The following is a 23,010-nucleotide window of genomic DNA, read 5'->3' as shown; positions in this document are numbered from 1 at the left end:
ATAAGCTTACATATACCCAGGTAAATATCAATTAACACTTAAATTTAAGTTACTACTATGACAAAAAAGCAGGAAAGGACATCAGTCGTACAAAGTTTCACTAGATCCCTCTAACAACCTACAATGCCTTTTACTCCATAATGTCATGTCGCCAGTGCCATGTTCTCTTTGAAAGTGAGAAGTTCCACATACTTTTTTGACATGAGGTTACATGGATTTCCTTATCTTTTAAAATAAGACCTTCTTTCCTGGCATGATGTCAGTACATATATGGATGTGGTTGAGTGGATGTGTGTAGGGAGTAGCAGGAGGGATGTTATAGCTGGGTTTGAACTTGATTTACTATACTAGGCACATTATATGCACTATGGCTTTATTTCTTAAAGACTGTGTCAATGAGTTAGAAATGAGTATTCCCATTTTAAAGATAAAGAGCTCAATTCTTGGTAAGGTTAATTAACTTCCAAGATCAGTCAGCTATTGAGCTCTACAGATTAAAAAGAACAGAAATATATAACTCTCATATCTCTGCTCATAACTAGCAGGCTATATTATCCATCTTCCTTCCTGTGTATCTGACATATGAGGGTCATTTGTTCATATGAATGCACCCAGAACAGTACTGGGCCAAAATACAAATAATGTCAGGCAAGTGTAGGAGATGATGTATTATATCTGTAACTCTTTTCCCAAAATGAATGTTATTTGTATCTTAGATAAGAAAAAGCCACAAGGAGAATTTCCTGGTGTTGATGGTGCCATTAGAATCAGAACAATTGATTTTGGGATTATTAACAACATTCAATTTTTATTTCAGATGTGACTGCAATTTTGATGCTGAAATAAATGATATCTCTCTTAAAAAAGAAAACATATCCAACCCAACACTGGATAACTAAATTGGACATAATCATCTCTTTGAAGCTATACTGTCCTCTTGCTAATTATCATTCATACCTGATGGTAGGTTTTTTTTTTGTGGGGGAAAAGGATAATGTCAACGAATAGCTGAGGGATAAAATTGAGAGAATAAGTGATTGAATTAGTTCAAGCACTTTGGTATGGAACAAAAACTATTACTGAGGAATGATTTGGGGGTTTGTATCAAACACCTTTTCCTATGTTTGAAAGAGACACTAAACATAGTTCTTGCATCATCATTTGCTTAATTTTCCCTGCCCAAAAGTAGTTTAGAAAATAGATACCTCTCTCTCTCTGTGTTGGTGCACACACACACACACACAAACACACATGCACACACACAACTTTTACAAAGATCTTAACTGTTTGTCGCATATTCTGCTTGTCTACCATAAAGAGTGATACACAAAATGAATTAAGGGAAGACTGAATCACGCACAGCTATTTATTCCTATGACTGTAAGGCTAAAGGCTTCAGTTACACATTCCTGTTTGATTTCTACTTTTGTTATTTTGGATCTCAAGTTAGCTCTTTTCTGGTTTGCCTAGCTGTTTCCTTCCCATCAGCCATCTTCCTCATCATTAAAAAATATGATAAGAGTCTATCAATGTTCTCTTGGATTAGCTCTAGGTTTGGAAATCAGAAAATCAATCCTGCCCTTTTAACCTATTGAAGAGATACTTACTGTATAGTTCCCATGTGACAACATACAGGAGACCTAATGTAGAACTAAAAGCAACAGGTCATAGTTCTATCCCCATCAGGGCACATGCCCCAGCTATTGGCTTGAATCCCTGTAGGGGGTGTTCAGGAGACAGCTAAACAATGATTCTCTCTCATCATTGATGCTTCTATCTCTCTGAAATCAATAAACATATATTTTAAAAAACACATCATCGCTTCTCGGCCTTTTGGCTAAGATCAAGTGTAAAAACACATCATGTGGTCTCAAGGGAACAGAAATACTGCCAATGTAGACGACTCTCCAACAAATGGCCTTTTTTCAAAGGATACAGATTCCCAACGCTTCCGAATTACATGCACAGGAAGCTGCAAAGGAAAAGATTTGATTGTAAAACGTATTTACCTGGGAGATTTGAGCACGTGCCTTTGTTTTGGGTTTCCTCACTTTGCAATCTGCATTGTTTGTGCTGACAATTCCTTTTGAGAGGGGCTGTAAGTGACTTCCAGCTGGAAGAGAGAGACAAACAAACCGCTTGCAAGCAAATGCACACAGAGATCTGGGCATCTTCTTAATTGGTGTGCACATGCTTGGGACTATTTTAAGTCTTGACGTCTCAATGTGAAAGTCTTTCCTGCTATCAATAATAGATTTTTTTAATCACAAAAATCTAATCTTTGTTTATTAGAATCTATGTTCTCTAGTCTCTATTATAAAAACCTCAGAGATGGAATGGACCTCATAAGACAGTGAAGTCCAAATTTTTTTTAAATAATTGTGCATTCTAGATATACCACATATATCAATGATGTAAGGAAGCAAATTCTTGAGAAATAAAATAGAGAAGAAGCAAGAAGGAGTAAAGGCCAACCATGTCCAGACTCAATCAGCAAACGACCAGGCAATCTACAGACTGAAGAGAAAGAATAAATAATTGTAGTTTTAAACTACCTATGTTGGCGGGAGTTGATTACACAGCAAAGGGAACCAAAACACCTCAAAATTCTTTGGGCCATTTATCACAGTTAGCAGATTGCTTCTCATCAAGTAACAAGACAAGTTTGTCTTGTCCTTTTCAATTTTGTACTTTGAATTTTGGCAATTTCCACTCAGGCACAAACTCCTGGCCTATCTTACATGACGTGTGTGCTGCAGTCCTAGCAAGTCTTTCTTATAGTTGACTTAAGTTCTGAAATAGAATCAATGTCTACAGAGTATAGATTTGGGGGTTACTGGCATAACTAAAGAGCAGGCGTCCTTTCATTTCTCCCATTGTACTTCTAGTCTCCTCCTTTATACACTTAACGTTAAATAAGTTATCTCTCAATAATATCTCAAATTCTTTAAGCACTCTTTTATAAGCCTTCACTGTGCTTCCCTTTAAAGGAAAAGGCTTCCCAGCAAGTGTGGCCCAGTGGTTGAGTGTCAACCTATGAACCAGGAGGTCATGGTTCAATTCCCGGTCAGGTCACATGCCAGGGTTGCAGGCTCCATCCCCAGTAGGGGGTGTGTAGGAGGCATCTGATGGATGATTCTCTCTCATCATTGATGTTTCTCTCCCTCTTCCTTCCTCTCTCTGAAATCAGTAAAAAAACATATATTTTTAAAAATAAAGGCAAAGGCTATTTTTCTCCCAATGACATCGTGTTCACTTAAGCCAAAATATGTACAGATGCACAACATGGTTCTAAATGCACCCATCCCCCCCACGATGGGAGCATTGCAGGATTATTTTCCCTGCCATCTGTTCCTCAGAAAATGATGGAGACTACAAAGTTCAGGCTCTACACACATGTGGGCTGATGGCATCACTATTTCTTGCTCACATACAGCCCCCCAAAGCTCAAAATCACATTTGCCAGTAAATTCCAACTGCATATGCCAGATGGAGAACTGAAATGTGATGGAGCAAGATGGTTAATTCCATTTCAAATGTTTAATGACTTGCCATTTGTATATAAGAGATTAGAAAATTAACGTAAGGTACAGAAGTCAGAATATATGGGAACATTAGGCTAGAATCAGTAGAATAAAATTTTATAAATGCCTAGAGCATCTGAAAGAAATATCACCAACATGATAAAATGGAAATCCTGGAGAAGATCTTTAGGAATACCTATTGAGTTTTATAGATGATGAAACAGACTCAACGTTTAAATGCTGCATAGCTCTATTCAGTTCCACCATGTGGCAAAGGTAGGGCTTGATCTGAAGTCGACATCATCTGACTTTTGTTTCTAAATTCCTCTAGTAAGAGGTGAAAAGAAAAAGAAAAAGAAGAAGGAGTGGTATAGACAGCAGAAAAGAGGATAGTGATGAATAAAGTGGAAAAAGAATACTGTCAATCAAAGGAGAAAAGAAAATGGACGAGGGGCCCTCTCCCTTAAGAGAAGGAGTGCAGGAGCCAAAAGAACTGAACTTTAAAATGCATATATATTTTTATTGATTTCAGAGAGAAAGGGAGAGGGAGAGGAAGAGAGAAACATCAATGATGAGAGAGAGCCATTGATCAGCTCTCTCCTGTACACCCCACCCAGGGGATCGAGCTCACAAACCAGGCATGTGCCCAGATTGAGAGGGAATAGAACCATGACGGTCTGGTTCATAGGTTGACACTCAACAACTGAGCCATGCCGGCTGGGCTGAACTTTTTTCTCCTCTAAAGAGTTTCCACATCAATTTACATACTTTTTTTTTTTTTTTGCCTGATGCCTGGGTGTCTCATTTTATTCTCCAAGAATTTCCTACAAATGAAGATGATTAACTTAAGCTACCATGGGTATGGAATCCTGTAAGACATAAATTACTTTTCCAGAATCTTAATTTTAAACTAGGCCACTCAGATGCTAAAATTCATGGTTTTCTCTTTTCTGTGCCATACCAGCACTAGAGAACAGAAAAAGGGCCAGGGAGGGCCTGGTGGAATTGTGTTAAAAGCAAACTAGTACATGTGCAGGTCAACAAAACGGAATTCAATGTTGTGCTTTACCATGTACCGCTGTTTTTCCTTGAGCAACTTATTTCACTACTCTGTGCCTCAGGAGCATTGCTGTAAGGACTGAAAGGTGTAATTCTGTTAAAGCAACTGGCATGTCTTAAATACTTTTTATTTTTATTTTATTTTATTTTTTTTTAATTTTTTAATTAAATCTTTATTGTTCAGATTATTACATTTGTTCCTCTTTTTTCCCCCCATAACTCCCCTCCTCCCAGTTCCCGCCCCACCCTCCGCCCTCACTCCCCACCCACTGTCCTCATCCATAGGTGCACGATTTTTGTCCAGTCTCTTCCCGCATCTCCCACACCCCTTTCCCCCCCAAGAATAGTCAGTCCATTCCCTTTCTATGTCCCTGATTCTATTATAATCACCAGTTCATTCTGTTCATCGGATTATTTATTCACTTGATTCTTAGATTCACTTGTTGATAGATGCATATTTGTTGTTCATAATTTGTATCTTTACCTTTTTCTTCCTCTTCCTCTTCTTAAAGGATACCTTTCAGCATTTCATATAATCCTGGTTTGGTGGTGATGAACTCCTTTAGCTTTTCCTTATCTGTGAAGCTCTTTATCTGACCTTCAATTCTGAATGATAGCTTTGCTGGATAAAGTAATCTTGGTTGTAGTTCTTGGTATTCATCACTTTGAATATTTCTTGCCACTCCCTTCTGGCCTGCAAAGTTTCTGTTGAGAAATCAGCTGACAGTCGTATGGGTATTCCCTTGTAGGTAACTGAGTTTCTTTCTCTTGCTGTTTTTAAGATTCTCTCTTTGTCTTTTGCTCTTGGCATTTTAATTATGATGTGTCTTGGTGTGGTCCTCTTTGGATTCCTTTTGTTTGGGGTTCTCCGCGCTTCTTGGACCTGTAAGTCCATTTCTTTCACCAGGTGAGGGAAGTTTTCTGTCATTATTTCTTCAAATAGGTTTTCAATATCTTGCTCTCTCTCATCTTCTGGCACCCCTATAATTCTGATGTTGGTACACCTGAAGCTGTCCCAGAGGCTCCTTACACTATCCTCGCATTTTTGGATTCTTTTTTCATTTTGCTTTTCCGGTTGGGTGTTTTTTGCTTCCTCGCATTTCAAATCATTGACTTGATTCTTGCGCTCCTCTGTTCTGCTGTCGGGAGTCTGTATAATATTCTTTATTTCAGTCAGTGTATGCTTAATTTCTAGTTGGTTCCCCAATATAACATCGAGTGTCTCATTAGTTTTCTTGTAGATCTCATTAAGTTTATCGGCGGCTTCTAAACAGTTCTTGAGAGACCTTAAAAGTGTGGTTCTGAACTCTAGATCTTCCATTGACAATTTTGTCCTGTTTCTTTGTCTCCGCATTTTGTTATGCTTCCTTGGTGCACCCCCTAGTGGTCTTTGTTCGTGGTTTTATAGTTAAATCTTGATTGTTGTAGCTAATTCCAGGGAGGGTTTGACCTCCAGGCCAAGTGGCTATAAGAATTAGCTGTGTCAGCAGTGAGAGAACTTCTGTCCTCTAGGGAGGTGCTAATCTGGCCTTTGCCTGAGGCTATCCAGCAAATGCCTGTGTGCAGGGCTTGGGCGGGGCGGGTCGCACAGGATCAACAGGGTGGGCCAGAGAGAGCAGTTATGGCGGCTCTCAGTCCTGTCCCCAGGGGCTCTGACTCTCTGAGTCCCAGCACCCGCTGCAAAGCTTGGAGAGAAAGCTGCACTCGCTCTGACCGAAGCCAGACAGACCCGCTTCTCCCGTTTGAGTCTGGGTCCCTAAAGACTCGCCGGGATCTGGAGCTCAGAGTCTGCGACTCCCTCCCGATTGAAAACGCCAACCGCGCCCTCCGCCGCCAGCCCGCTCCGCGCACTCCGCACCTCAGAATTTGACTTCAGCGCTGCGCCTCCTCTGAGTGTCCGTATGCGTTTCTCTTTCCTCCTAGTTGTAGGACTTCCACTCAGCCAGCGTTCCAGTGGTTCTGGGTGATGTCCGTTCCGTCTTTTAGTTTCACTTTTGAAGTAGTTGTTCAAAGCAGCAAACTCCGGCGTTAACCTATGCCGCCATCTTGGTTCTCCCTTAAATACTTTTTAGATGTATATATGCTTGGATAATTTTAAATGTTAAACAAGAGTAGAATGTAAACAGAGAAAGCTTTGCTCAAAAGCAGAAAAAGTCAACCAACTCACCAAACAAAAAGAATATTTTTTAAAGCACCCGTTGCCCTAGTACCACTAGCAATTCCTAAAAAACCCACCTGTGGTGCTGACGCTAGCATCTGTGGCAGTTATAGAAAGCTTTGATTCTTCTATAATTCTGTAATTGTTCTATAAATCCCAAAGCTTGTTATGCCACAGCTAGGGAACTTTGGGCCCAGTAGTTAATAGAGGTTTTATTCTTGCCTGCATGATGCCAGGCTGCTGCAGTCCCAGAGAATAACACTTAAAACAAAACGGGCTTTATGCAATAGAGTTCCTCACACAATGGAACTCTATGTATGCAAAATGCAAGAGTGTTTAAGAAAATCTCAGTCATTTGTGGATATGGTCAACTGGGATTTCACTACTCGGCATTCATGAGAATATTTGCATCTGCAATTTCTAAGTTTCGACACTTCTTAGTGTCTAGAAGAGGACATGACACATAACAGGGGGTAGATGCATCCTTTTTTGAAAGGTTCTACTGCTTGTGGTATTCCTTTACTAACTTCACGTCTGAACAGGCTACTAGTGAAGGAAATGTGGGGAGGAGAACAATAAGATTTGAGGTTTGTATTCTAGCGTGGTCTCTCCTCCTAAGGAGTTAGCTACAGACTCTGAATTTCTGACCCTTCTGAAGCTGCTACTTCATGGGCTGGGGTCCAGGGACTTACATACTCCAGTCCCTACGTGAGGCAACGCGAGTATCATCATCTGATTGCTTGCCTTTGGAACTGGTCTACTTGGTTTCCGATACCAACTCCGCCACTGTATTGAGTGCATGATCTTGAGAAAGTTGTCCGGCCCCTCATCTAAATCACGTGTCATGGTCAGGGGAGGTGAGAATAATGCTGCCTCATGAGAGTGCTTAGAGAATAAAAAGAGGTCATCTACACCACCAAATGGAACCACGTCTGGCACAAAGTAAAGCACTCAATATATGTTAGGTGTTCTTGGTCTTATTCTAAGAAAAATGGGAAGCCATCGAAGAGTTTTAGATACAGTGGGGGTGAAAGAGGTGTGACATGATTTGTAAGTAAAACAACATGGGTGTCTGGAGAGAAGCTTGTTAATCGTGCAGTGTGTGGACAGCCCAAGAGCATGGTTACTATAGGGGGCAAATAATGGCAGGAAACTGACTTCCACTAGGGAGATGGCTCATATCATTTCATGAAGTGGAGACCCCCAATGGAGACCCTACAGAGTTTACGTGCATGGAGACCAATCCACCCCATAAGAATACTCTCTCCCACAGAGATCCAAATCCAAAATAGGAAGGTGAGCTCTCATTAAGTTGACTCCTCTGTGTGAAGTCGTTTTGCATTAAATAGGAGCAGAAGCCTCCTGAATACACGGAAGAAGACAGTACAAGCACACAGCAGGCATGCAGGAAGAACAGTGTGTGTAGAGGGAGGGAGGGTGCTACGGAAAGTCTACAGCAGCACTGACGGATACAACTTTCTGTGATTATATAAATGTTCTAGATCTGCACATGGGACTAGTCAGCACTTGAAATGCAACTTGAGTATGTGAAGAACTAAACTTTAAATGTAACAATTTAATTAAAAATGTAATTGTCTATGTGGCGAAGGGCTACTATATTGGGCAGTGCAAGTTTATAGAATGTGGATAAAGGGCTATGATACCTCCACATCTAAGCAAAGTAGGATGTATCAATGTTTTCTCGTTTTATGACTTAACTAGTCATTGGCATTTCTGCAAATGATGTTAAGAGACTTGAAATTCACACCTGCTATAAGTATAGAAGCATGTTGGTGCTCCTAACTCTATCAGGCACCTTCTTTGCCAGCATCAGGATAGAACGGAGGAGAAAGTGTTGCTATAAACTCCCTTCCTGAAGTTATAAGCAGTGACTGCTGCTCTTTCCTCCTGGGGTCTCCATTACTTGTACAGCGGGCCCAATAGATTGCAAGAGTTGCAAATCTGTTATAAAAAATGCCTGAGTTCTTATCTGAAATCACCCAGAACCAGCGCACCCATTAAACTCATAAAAATACTGCCTTTCATTGGAAGCCACAGTTGAGAAAGAACATGGCAATATGGTAAAATAATGACAGTTGCTACTTATTTTTCAGATGCAACATACTTCAGCTATTATAGTGCCCTTATTCCTGCTCTTAAAGAATCTCAGCCAGAAGATAAAACAAAACCAATGTCACCCCAATAAATTCAATTAAAAAAAGCAAAGAAAATGAGCCAGTTTGTGTTTAGAAGTGAATGCACAATTTGGATTTCTGCAAAAAGAGCAGTAATCAGGCATCCAACACTTTAGGTATCCAATGTTTTAAAATCACTGTTTTCCAGACAATTCTTACACTTAAAAAACGTGTTGTCAAATCTCAACCAAGGTGTCCCGTGACACTTGATTCCCTTCTCCAAGCTTGAGAATTAGTATGTTCTTTTGTCTTTCCTTGGATTTCTCTTCCTGAAACTCCCTGGACTGTTCCCCTCCCACAAGAATATAAAAAGCCTCCAATTTAGTTAAGTTACTATTGCGACTGTCACAAAATCCTAATCTAGTCAGAATATGATCATGCTCTATTTCCAAGTAATGTGAGTTGAAAATCAGTTCCAAACTCTATTATATGGTGTGAGGACCCAGGCCATATCTCCTCCTATAACTGATGGAATTTGCTTTCTTTCCACCACCAATAACAGCTAACTTCCACTAAATCCTTACTATATGTCATGCACTGTTCTAAGTGCTTCCACAATAAATTCATGAAACCCTCACAAAACAACACTATGGGTTAGTTATAATCTGCTCCCAATGTACATTGGAAAGTCCTAATCACAGAGAATTAAACTGGTTTTCCAAAGGTCAAGGGCTATTAAACATTGAGACTGGTGTGAACCATGTGGATTCATGAGGCGATTGCCCATCCTCTTCACCAGGAATGCCTAATGGTTAAAACATGACAAGTATGACACTACTTATGCGGGACAGTGGGTTCAGAGAGGCATTGAGCTCTGCTCAATAAAGACGGATTCTGCTGGATTTCTGTCCTTCAACGCCAAGTTTTCAATACCCGTGCATCTCAAAATTTATTTTTAATATAGTTCAGTCTTTTAATTTATTGCATTTATACATTCATGGACTTTCCATGTGTCCTATCTGAATCTGCTATTTGCATATCTACTGACTACTTGTTTGGACTTTGTTAGAACTATCATTGTCAACATCATGGTATGTATTCAGCACTTCTCATGTATCAGATCCTAATTTAAAACTTTATAATAATTACCATATTTAATATTATTACAACCTGAATTGATAGGTACAATTATTCATACTTATTTTACAAATGAGGGAATTGAAGCTCAGAGGGATAGTATATATACCCTTTCTTAAATTGTCACAGTTGCCAAGGAACAACCAGTGAATTAGCCCGGGTCTGCCTTAGTCCCCTAATTCTAGCGAGGAACCACACATGTAGAGCCCAGGATGCAATTTTGCCTGCAGAAAAGGCTGATCACTCTGTTCAACTCTGGTTCTCAACCTGCAAACATGCAATTTCCTGTTTGTCATAATAAGTATGCCCGCTATGCAGAACACATGGCGTTTGCTCCCTGTCTCCAAGTGTGTTTACTGCATTTTCCTCTAGGCAGGTAAGAGCCACGCACTTAACTCTCCTTCTGACAGATGAGTCATAAAGCAGCACCAAGTCCTGCTTTCCCTGCGCCCCTCACATAAACAGCTGCAGTGAACGAGGGAAGTAGCAACAGACTACAGACCGGCGCTGAATAAAGAGAGAGGAAAATGAGAGTGAGGAATAGTCTTTGCGAGTGATGGCAATTGCAAAGGCTAAATCGGAATTTAAACTCCCTCTTCCCTCCCAGTGAACAAATGCACCACTTTTAACACTCTTCCTTAACATCTTAAATCTTAGAAGCTTGGTATCATTAAGGGACCCCGTGCAATAGTCCTTCAAGAGAAATGATACGCTATCTCCGAAATAGTGACAAACACCAGATATAGTGCTCTCGGCCTCGTCACCCCAGCGCCTGGGAAAGCAATAACATGGCCCGCTTGGACTCCGGCTGTGTTTCTCTGCATCACACGAGCAGATTGTTTATCTTCCTCAATGGCAGCTCAGTATAAGACGGAGAGCTATAAAGAATTTATTCTACACGTCCTCCCCCAAATCTTTCCTGGTAAAAACGTTAGCGCCTTGTTTTATTTAACTTCAGGACTCCTGCTCTGTCTCGCTGCTCATTCCTCTTGTCTGATGACTGTCCTCTTTCCTCCACGCTGAGGGAGGAAAGGATTTCCAAGGTGACAGCCATTGGGGAGAAAGTCCAAGATGGAAATGTCTTAATAATCATCCCCTAAATTACTATAAAATTGTGATCAATTCATAGCAAGTACGAATTCTCTTCTAGTAGGAATTATTGACCTAACCATAGTCATTTGCCTTCCTCTTCCTTCCTTTCTGGCAGAAACTGACTCCTACCCTTGAGACTAAAATGTTGAATACCTTCGTTAGAAGCTGCTTCTGCAGTTAAGAGCCATCAGGCATCAAAAGTCTGCTGAGGCTTTGGGTGAAAGAGTTCCTCCCCTAATAAAGATGTAGCTCCAGGAAGTATCCCACCACCTCCTTTCCTGTCCCGGGAGGAGATGTGTATGGCTGTGTGGCAGCCACCTTGTCACCAGGAGTTTATGAGACTGAGAATGAGCCATCCACAGTGGAGCTTTAATAGAGGCCAAAGGAGAGAAACCTAAAACCTGATGGCATTAGGGAGCCACTGCTCCAATGCTAGAGCTGCCTCTCTCCAGGCTTCTTACTGGGGGAATAATTAGCCATCTTTCCTATAAGCCATTTCCAGCAATGTTTTCCCCTTTCCAGGTAAGAGCATGGGAAACTGAGGCACCTGTATGTTCCAGGTGCTGTAACTGCATCAGGAAGATGATGGAAATATCCTCTCAGTCATGAAGTTCCAGGCATATAATTCTGTTCAGAAAGACAAGTGGTCAATAAGCCTTAATCGTCATTAATCTTTGATCATGACCATTTTGGCTTCCAAAAATTAAATATATGGAAAAAAGGGAACAGTAATAATTAGCTCTTGGGTTGGCACATGCATAGGTTTTGGAGATCAGACTGTGGCCATCTTTTGGGACTATCATTCTTCCTACTATAATCATTTATGCCCAAATAATAACAGTATACGTTTACATAAATTATAAACTTATAAATGATAGACAATAAATGAGTTATAAACAATACAAATAAAACAATAAAATGTATTCCAATTGCAACAAATAAATGACAGTCCTTCCATTGTTTTAATGAGAACTTGCTTGGATTTGCAAGTAGCTGGGTTTTAACTGAGAATTACAGCAAGTGGTTCCTCGTTATGCTGTCACTTATCTATGGAGTGAGATAACGATTATTCAAATGTCAAGATAAAATGGGTGTAAATAAAGGAAGCCGGAGGCAATGGACCCCTTCAAGTAATTGCCTGTGGGACCCAGACATACAAGGGCATTTTGATTTTGTGCATCCCTGTTCCAATACTTGGTTTGTTCCTGTCTTGGGGCTTAGCCCACTACCCCCAAGTTCAGCTGTCATTATGCTCACACTAAAGAAGAATATTGATGAGGGCCCTGGGAGACGAGAGATTCAGTCCCACTTCTACCACGGCTCCATTGCAATCTCCGGTGCAGTTTCCTCTCTCTCTGAGACTCAGTCTCCTCCTGTGTTAGAATCGATTAATTAGACAAGACCAGCCTCTTATCAAATAAGAACCGCAGTGGTAGATGCAGGACATGACACACATCTAAAATAGAGGTTCATCTTCAATAATTCTATAATTCCTATCTCTATTTTAAAGATAAAGATCTGAGGCTCAGAAAAGGTAGAGAGCATAAGCCAGCTTGTACATAATCAAATAACCCAATATATTATCTTCTATATAAAATACTGCCATGTAATACATAAAGCATAAAATTCTTTCATTTAATAACCATCGTGTCATTCCGCCATTCAAATGAAAATAGGTGTGCATATTTATAAACATAAACTTACACACAATACATAATTCATGTCCCTGCAATAAAGTCATTCTAATGCCATAAATTCCGAATGCTGTGTTCACAAGGGAGGGGAGCAGAAGGCTCCATTCCCACGCTGCTGAGCCCTGGCTGCAGGCAAACTGTAGGTCTGGTTAAATTCATATCTGCCCAAATGCAGGAGCAGAGGCAACCTGAGATTCAATGTCAGTTAAAGTGTTCAGCTCTTTGGGTAACTTTTTTTTTTTTTTTTTCACACAGAATACAGTAGAGTTCTTTTCATCTCTGTAGAAAGTTAATAGGAGCACTAGGATCAAACACATCCATGGTAAAGACTAAAGTGTTCAGAAAATGTAGCTACAAGAATAAAAGAATCTGAAGAAAACCACATCTGAACGTCTACATCACAAGTTGCTGGTTACAATTAAATTATTAAAGGCACAGCCCCGGCCAGTGTGGCTGAGTGGGTTGGAGCATGGTCCCCTGCATTGAAGGGTCATGGGTTCCATTCCCAGTCAGGGCACATTACCCCGGTTGTGTGTTCGAATCCCAGACGGGGTGTGTGCAGGAGGCAACCAATCTATGTTTCACTCTCACATTTATGTTTCTCTCTCCCTCTCCCTTCCTCTCTCTCTAAAACCAATTTAAAAAATAGATAAATTACTAGAGGCACAACTGGGCATTCTTAGCTCTTGCAGGCTTTCTGTTCATGCTTATCTCATTCTACCATGCCCATATCACTTCACCTGGGTCAGAGCCCATTTGTCTGTTATTTAAATACTAATCAGAGCTAATAAATACAGAGCATTGTGGGTACCAGACACTACGTTAAGTGGGTCTATATTGGCTTTCTCATTTTTCTTAACAAGCTTATAAAGTAGGTACTATTACTAAACAAAGTTTGCCTGTGAAGGGACAGAGGCTGAGAGAAGGTAAGTCACTTCCCATCGTTGCACAGCTACCAAGATGTGGGGTAGCCATTTGAAAGCTCATGCTGCGTATAGCTTCACGTTAGCAGGAATATGTCATGCCACTGAATGGAAATGTACTGTTTTCTTTATTATTTCTTTCTCCAGCACAGTGAGTCCTTTGCGAAAATGACACCATTTCTTTATCTCTTTCTCCCCACTTCATCTTTCACTGACCATGGCAGAAACTTTTTTATAGCAGGCGATCAATAAGCCATTTTAAAATTAATAAATCATTCTAGATGGAAAAGGAAACTCCATCTGGAGACTTATCTCAGCATGTTTGCCATCATCGTCATTGATTATCAGGATCACCCCCTCCCAGCAAGTAACAATCCTAACAGTGCACAGCATATTCTCACACTTATTAACACACAATTTGAAACAGGTAAGAGAGCAATTCTATTTGCAAGACTTGCCATGTTTTTCCTAGCCAAATATTGATTTTCAAAATCCACTGGCTAAGTATTTAATTCCTGTGTGTGTGTGTGTTGTTGTTTTTTTTTAAAGGAACATACCTTTGACTTTCCCCATGTCTACACAGCCCAAATATCTGGATCATGGGGCACAGCCAGGGTTCTACATTTTTTGAAATGTGTTTTTATTGATTTTAGAGTGAAGTGAAGGAAGAGGAAGAGAGAGACAGAAACATCAATGAGACAGAAACATTGACCGGCTGCCTCCTGCATGCCCCCACACTGGGGATCGAGCCTGCAGCCCGGGGATGGGCCCTGACCCGAAATTGAACCGGTGACCTCCTGGTTCATAGGTCGGTGCTCAACCATGAGCAACACTGGCTGGGCTGTCTGCAGTATCTTAGTCACAGGAATGACTGCTGCCCTTCCTTCAACAGTTTTCCGTTAATCAGGTTTCCAATACGCTTGGTCCTTCCAAGGAGTTGTTGTTTTACTGGAAGTCTGAGAAGATGGCACCCTAAGATGTAACATTTACCACTTTAGGACATATTTAGGAGATCTTTTTATAAACTGCTAAAATGCTTTGATTTAAACATGAGTCTCTCCTATAAAGATGACATCCAAAGTATTCTGAACTCACAATAAATACAGCAGCTAAATCTCCTCAGACAGGCCTGGAGAAATGAATATAAATGCGTAAGGACAGGAAGATCAGCAGGAGGGTGGCCAATAAAAGTTCTTAATAGTGATGGGAATAGAAAGAAATTTCTCAGACTTCAATGAAAACTGAAGTTAGGCATTTTTGTGTGTGATATTTCTCTATTAGCTATTCCTCCCTGAATAGGCAGTAAAGCTAATCAGCTACAGCTTTGAATTTAACTCTTTGTTACTCAGGTGACAAAAGAAGACTATGGTTTTGTGGGGAAATACTAATATGAATCCCTCCTTTTCTGATTGGCAATCAGTAGCAAAACGAAAAATTATGAATTTCTAAGTCACCGCACATTAATTTGATTATGAGTATTGCTTTTAATCAGTGTTGTCATTATTAGTCCCCATGGCGTCAAGAACTTTCCATGCATTATTCATTTAGTTTGGGAACGCACAAAAGATTTGCCATGACTATTTCCATTTGACTTTGGGGGCTACTGAGTTTAAAAGAGGTAAAATAATTCACCTAAGGTCACATAGTTCATTTATAGCTCTTTCTAACTACACCCTAGATTGCTGTCTCTTTTGCCACTGGCTCTACCTTTGATATTTTGAGTTAGGGGAAAATGGGTGGATGAGCTCAAATCTTGAATCTGTTGCTCCCCATCAGTTTGGAAAAATAACATAGCCTCTCAGAACCTCATATTTGTTCCCTTAAAAATAATGTTAACACTGGATTTAAGATGTCTGTGAAGTTAATTTTTTAAGGCATGTAACAATAATCTCTAATCAAGAAGTCCCAGCCCGGCTGACATGGCTCAGTGGTTGAGCATCAACCTATGAACCAGGAGATCAGGATTCGATTCCCAACCATGGCACATGCCTGGGTTGGGGGCTCGATCCCCAGTGTGAGGCATGCAGGAGGCAGCGGGTCAATGATTCTCTCTCATCATTGATGTTTCTATCTGTCTCTCCCTTTCCATTCCTTTCTGAAATCATATAAAAATAAAAGTCCCAAACACAGTAAATGAACAGAAGCAATAGTTCATTATTTCTTCATCTACATGTTCAGCAAAAATTTATTTAATTGGTCATCCATTCACCGAACTAATTAATATCAGGTGTACATGTATTGCAAACTAATCTATGCTAAGCACAGAGCATATACTGATACATAAAACAGAAAATGGTGCTGCCTGGTAGAACTTGAATCTCGCTGATAGATTAATGTTACATATAGAAAATTCAAAGAAGAAACTAACCAGACTCAATGGCAAGAGTTAAAGAAACCGGCTCCTATGTTATAAACAGAACCAGGGTCATTGAGGAAGAAGAGTAAAACAGAATTTTTGGTTGATGAGCTTTAGGATTTCCTGCTCTTCTCTGAGTCTATTCACTTAGATTTTATTCCCATAACATCAAATAATTCTGTTGCATGAGCCAATTTAATTCAAAAGTCTTTCATAGTGTTTATGTTGCCTTGCATACTATTTGAATAAATCTCCCCAGAAAAATAAAATAGTCTCAGACCTGGCCAATGTATTTTGCACTAAAAAAAAAAGAAAAGTCCATTTTAACTTTTCTTTTTCCAAATATTGTTCCATTTTCTCTGCTTTAAAGTCAATGCCATAGATATTGACATTTGTCCGTTCAAACTAACCATCAGATATATGTTCTCACCATGATGGCCCTGGCTTTGCTTTTATTTATTGGCTTCCAGATTCCACTTGACTGATTATAGATTGTTTGTCCCCTACCTGTTATTTAAAAGCACATATTTCTACATAGTAGATTTCCTAAGTGACAGTTGATTTCAATCAATTTTATTTAGCTCACTTTTAATTTCCTTCATGCTTAGCATTTAAAAAAAAATCCAATACAATATTTTGTGCTGTGTCGCTTGAAAACTTGCACACTGATTAAGCTGTGACCACACAGCCACGTGCACAATTTCCACTTTCCTTCAGGCATAGGATAGTAAGGGGACAGTACACGTTGCTAGTTCTAAAGTGCAGACACTCTTTATATATAAAAGCCCAGTGACCAGAAGAGCAGAATGACCAGAGCGACCGGAATGACTGATGGCTATGATGCGCACTGCGGCAGCCAACTGGCCTGATCTGGGGCCCTGATCAGCCCCCACCCCTGGCCAACCTGGCCCCCGATTGGCCCCCCAACACCCCAATCGGGGGGTGGGAATGGCTGGCCAACCACCCGCGGCCCTCCCCCCTGCCAGCCCAGCCCGATGGGCCGCCATCAGGGAGGGCTGGCTGGACCCCACTCGTGCATGAATTCGTGCACCCTACCTCTAGTATGATATATTAAAAGGAGAAAAGGACAAGGAACTCAAATGATCCAGATGCACCCTAATCATGCCACTTCTCAGCCAATTCCCTTCCAAGACTTCACGATGGACCACCAAGTAAAGCCCTACCTCCTTAGTAGTGCAGATAAGACCATCAGGAGCTCTATTTCAGGACCATCTTCCCTGGCTCTCAATCTTGGCAATCTTCCTCCAGCCACACTGCAGGTCTTCATGTTCACTCACCCTGTCCCTTTTATACTTGCTCCTACCTCTCTGGAAATCTCCTCCCAGGATAATTCATACTCAGTCTTTAAGCTTTCCTTTAGCAGTCACTTTCCTCTTAGTGATCCACCACAGGATTTCCCAAACTCGTGTGAAAAAAATACCTTGAGAAAACTGTAAACCACCTGACTGGTGTGACTCAGTGGTTGAGTGTCCACCTATGAACCAGGAGGTCACAGTTCAATTCCTGGTCAGGGCAGGTTGCAGGCTTGATCCCCAGTGTGGGGGGTGTAGGAGGCAACCGATCAATGATACTCTCTCATCGATGATGTTTCTCTCTTTCTCTCCCTCTCCCTTTCTCTCTGAAATCAATAAAAAAAAATTTTTTAAATAAAGAAAAGGAAAGAAAAGGAAAGGAAAGGAAAGGGAAGGGAAGAGAAAATAAAATTGTAAACCTACAGATTTTCAGGTCTACTAAATGAGTATTTAAAGCATGCCCAAGATTTGTTTGAATCACGTATGGTAAGACATGCTGGTATGGAAATGACTGGCATTAAGGAAGAATCTTTATACTCACAGATTCCCCAGAAAGAGAAGGCAGGGCCACGTCACCCAGTGTCAGATAGGGAGGCACCAGAGTCATGCAGGAGGTAGATGGAATTAAGGGAATATGGGAGCAAGAGTCTTTGTTGTGACTGTCATGGGAAGGAATGGGACAGGCAGGTTCATCAGGTTGAGGACTGGCTGGTTTGAACAGTTGTAGTGAGTGCTGAAGGTATAGGGCCTGTCTCTAGTTGTCTGGCATCTGGCCTCCTGTGATTAGCAGGGGGAATAGTGACCAGGAGTGAGAGCTTCATAGAGGAGCTGGCTAGGAGTGTATGTTTTGGGTTGGTTATTTTGCATTTGAAAGGTATGCTCTAGGCGAGCTGATGGCTATCTCTGGGAATTAGCTAACCTTGGGAGGGGCAGTCCCTCTAGTGCAAACCTCCAAGATGTCAAAGCATCCGGAACTAAGGGCAAGAAGCATGATTAGTACAATCAGTTTCTTTAGAGAAAATAATTGAGCATGCAGGCAGAGTTCCAGTTCTAGTAAAGGTTGGTGAAGTGGTTCTATGGGAATCATCTTTGTCCAGATTACAGTGATAAACCAGACAAGAACAGAGAAAACTGGATGAAATATGATTCTTGAGAGAAGGAACAAAAGAATCACAGAACAAAATCTATGTCTTTCTCCTCAATGTTCTCCTGGTTGACACTGTGTGGGGCAGCGATAATCCAACAACATGTACAAGATTGTCAATGGTACTGAGTCTATGAATACGCATTGCTAGTAACACAGCAAGGCAATTGATTTTATGTGTTTACCTTTTATCCTGTGACCTTGCTAAACTCACTCATTAATTCTAGGACATAATTTTTGATTTTAGATTCCTTGGGGTTTTCTATATAGACAATTAGATCATCTTCCAAAAAGGACATGTTTATTTCTTCCTTCTCTCTCTGTAGGCTTATATTGTTTTCACCTTATTGCAGTGGCTAGACGAGTCAAGTACTGTGTTGAAAACAGATGAGGGTGGACAAACGTGTTGTTTCTCATCTTCAAGGAAAAGTCTTCAGTTTTTCACTGTTAAGAATAATGTTAGTTGTACATTTTAACTGTAAGATTTTTTTTATAGGTTCTCTTTATCAACTTGAGGTAGTTCTATCCCTAACTCCTAACTACAGAAAGTGTTTTGTTTTGTTTTATCATAAGTGTGCATAAGATTTGGTTAATTGATATATTATTTTTATCTTTAGGCTGTTGATATGGTGGATTATATTGATTGATTTTGGAATGTTGAACCAGCTGTGCATATCTGAAATAAATCCCACTTGGTCATGGTGTATAATTGTTTTTATACAGTTTTATACACAATTTGCTACTAATTTGCTGACAATTTCTGTATCTATGTTTATGGGAAATATTGGTCTTATTTATTGTTTTCTTTCTTTTGTTCTTTTTCCCCTTTTAATACTATCTTAGGCTTTAGTATCAAGGTAATACTGATCTCATAAAATGACTTGAGGAATGTTCTCGTCCTCAGATTTTTCTTCTTGCTCTTCATCGCAGGACTTGATTTTTCCCTTTACATATTTGTCTACGACTATTAGGAATCAAAGTAAGAACCAGCTCAGTTGGTGTAGATCCATGGTTGAGCATAGACCTATGAACTAGGACGTCATAGTTCAATTCCTTGTCAAGGCACATGCCCAGGTTATGGGCTCAATCCCCAGTAGGAGGCAAGCAAGAGGCAGCCGACCAATGACTTCTTTCATCACTGATGTTTCTATCTCTCTCTCTCTCCCTTCCTTTCTGAAATCAAATTTCTAATAACAGTATAGGGTCATGCTCATGACCGTATTCAGCACTTTCCTAAATGATATCAAGAAACCTCAAGAGTGTGCAATTCTGTGAGCAAGTCTGACTTTTTACTTAAGGCATAACACTGCATGCTTGCTCCTCACTGCACCTAGGATATGTAGTGTGGTGTGGTGCTTAGGTAACTTGCCCAAGTGTTGTCTTGGAAAAGCAAAAGTTCCTGTCTTCTCTAGGGTCCTTACAAATGACCTCATCCTCAACTAGCAATTCCTACATCCTAAGCACCTGGGCTGCCAGTGACCAGGCGGTTGTGTCTGAGTCTGTTAGGTGGTTAAATGGATAATGACTGTCTGGGCTGCCTGAGTCTTTTGAATGTCAATTTCTCCTGCCTCAAATTTTCGAGTAATTTATTCATCTCTTGCCATTGTTGACAGCATTTCTGCTGCAGTCCCCTCACATGACTCTAATCTATTTAAGGTGAGGGAGTAAGGGCTTCATATTCTGATTTATTTCTGGAGAAGGGTCTGAATTTAAAAGGTGTCTGTGCTTGTAATTTACTTGGTAAAGGAGCAATAAAATAGATGCCTCTCTGTTTTGATTTTTCTCATTTTCCTTTTCTGCATTTCAAACGTGTTACAATGACGGTGCTTACGTATGTTTTTATGAGCTAGAAAGGACATCCGCTCTTAGCTAAATTGTTCTAATGTGCCAAGAAAACAACGCCCCTATTTTGAAAGCATTAAACACATTGAAAAGGTATCTTTATTGGAAATCAAGACTCAAGCAGGTTTTAGCTAAAGTGCGTCCTGCAGTCAGAGGTGTAGTTAGTTTCAATAGTGGCCACAAATGTGGACAGAAATCATTCTTATTTATTGTATGATAGAAATTTCTGATTACTATCCTGTCTCTGCATGAAATCAATTTCCTTAGAAAGATTATTTGAATCTGGGAAATAGAGGGCAAGTGTAAATACGAGTGGAAGTTAAAACTGTTGCTATGAGTATGAAGTCATAAATTATGCAGCCTGAAAATTCATTATGTTGTTTTTGTCACCAATCTCCTGAGTTGTATTACAAAAAAAAAATTCTAGAAAAATAAAAGAAAATGAGATTTAAAACAGTGAAAATTTGTCTACAAGAAAATTGGGTTTATGGTAGCATTTACTAAGGAGATTGCCTCAATGGAAAATACACTTCTCGCACAGTAACTTTTAGATGGCTATAGCCGAAAAACATGTTTTGTATTTGTATTTTTAGCTTATAACTTGTTTGACTTTCAAAGGACTTATTCTTTCCTCACTTATCAGAAATTGTGATGATAGTTTAAGGGAAACAACCTATTATAGAAATAGCAAGTATTACTTTCAAATATACAAAGATCTGAATCACACTGGATGTCTTTTTAAGCTAGTCAACAGATATGGTAGCTTAAGGTGTGTCTTAAAGATTCGAGTTAACATTGAAACATATTTTAAATTGACACATGTATACATTGATTGATGATTCACTCATTAATTCACAAAGCTGCATAAGCCCTTTGCAGACAATTTCAGTTACAGCCATATGCTTGGGAGTAAGTTCCTTTAGTTCTCAGAATTTCACTATTCTCAACTGAACATTAGGAATAATGTCCCCTGAACTTCCCAACCTAAAGAGTTTTGTGAGGACCAATTTGACTCTGGGTTTGAATTTGCTTCTTAACTTTAAAGGTACCATCAAAGAATGGTGGTGATGAGAAGAGGAGGATGGAATACTCCCAGATTTTTTTTTTTTTGGCTTTCTCTTTTCTGGATATAATTATCATGTCCGACTTTTAGTTTATAGTTAGAATATTAAAATTTGTTATGATTAAAGAGCATAAGGATTATTTTAAGTGAAAAATGTTCAGTAGTGCTAAATGCAGCTTTATCTTCCTTTTGTATTGTACAGAACCAGGAACAAGCCCTACATATGAAGCTCCAATCACAGTTTTGCTAATGTCAAAAGAAAGCAGAAGCTTATTTAAGTCACAAGCTCTATGTTTGGAATGAGATTATTAGATTAAATTTTCCTTGGGCATGATTTCTTTTTTAATCTTCACCCAAGGATATGTTTTCACTGATGAGAGAGAGAGAGAGAGAGAGAGAGAGAGAGAGAGAGAGAGAGAGAGAGAGAGAGAGAAAGAGAGAGAGAGAGAAGAAGAAGAAGAAGAAGAAGAAGAAGAAGAAGAAGAAGAAGAAGAAGGAGGAGGAGGAGGAGGAGGAGGAGGAGGAGGAGGAGGAGGAGGAGGAGGAGGAGGAGGAGGAGGAAGAGGAGGAGGAGGGGGAGAGGGAGAGGGCGAGGGAGAGAGAGAGAGAAAGAGAGAGAGAAAGGTTGAACGGTATGCACCTACTTCTCACAGTCACCTGAGAAATAATCACCAGGCACCTCCTTTGCCCCTGAGCTCATCTGTGTTCTACTGAGGTTTCTAACTTCTTTTGTATGTTTGGTATGTTATATTGGTTCATATTTGAAATACAAGCAAAGGTTCTGTGATTTTAAACCAATTCTTTTTTCCCATGGGTGGCGGCTCTTTATAATAACAAAGTCATTTTGGAATGGTCAATAAATAAGTTCAAATGTGTTTATTATTTATGTATTGTATTTATGCAATGGTTTCATTCTAATTTCTTTGCAGTTGTTTAATGTTTGAAATCCTAAGTATTCTAATCGTATTTTTGAAACCCTAAAGAATACATCATGTCAATTTAATATGAGACCATTCTAATTTCCATGCAGAAAAAAAATAATTTTCAACCTCCTGTGATAGAAGTTCATGTATCCTGCCCCCTTGTTAGAAAAAACAGCAAAACTGCAATGTCTAAAGCCGTGAAGAAGATTATTTCCATGTGAAATTAGAATGGAATAAAAGAGCATTACTGCCAGCGGTAGCTTCATTTCAATTTATGAGAAATAATAAATCCATCATTAAAAAGAAAACTATGCATGCATAAAATCAAGACAAGAACTGTGACAACATTCTAAGTAAACTTTGTATCAATCCTCAAAGTCCCAATACTCATTGCTTATGCAGGCGCTGTTTTTATACAACCTTGTACTGAGCCTCCCTAATTATACCATAGTTGAATCACAATTAATATGTAAATAGAAACATAAAACTGGGCTTATCGCATGTAGCGATCTGTACCAGCAAACATCCTTCATAGTCCTGCCGCTGCGGAGTCCCCTGGGTGGCTCAGGCATTCTCTCTTGCTTATCCTTGAGCTCTGCAATCTGGTTGGCAAAGCTAATTCCGAGTAGGATATGCTGTTTCTGGAA

Source organism: Myotis nattereri (genome assembly GCF_964212035.1).
Source record: "Myotis nattereri genome assembly, chromosome: 15".
Taxonomy (NCBI): domain Eukaryota; kingdom Metazoa; phylum Chordata; class Mammalia; order Chiroptera; family Vespertilionidae; genus Myotis; species Myotis nattereri.
The sequence above is the reverse complement of the archived record's forward strand: the minus strand, read 5'-3'. Positions refer to the sequence as shown.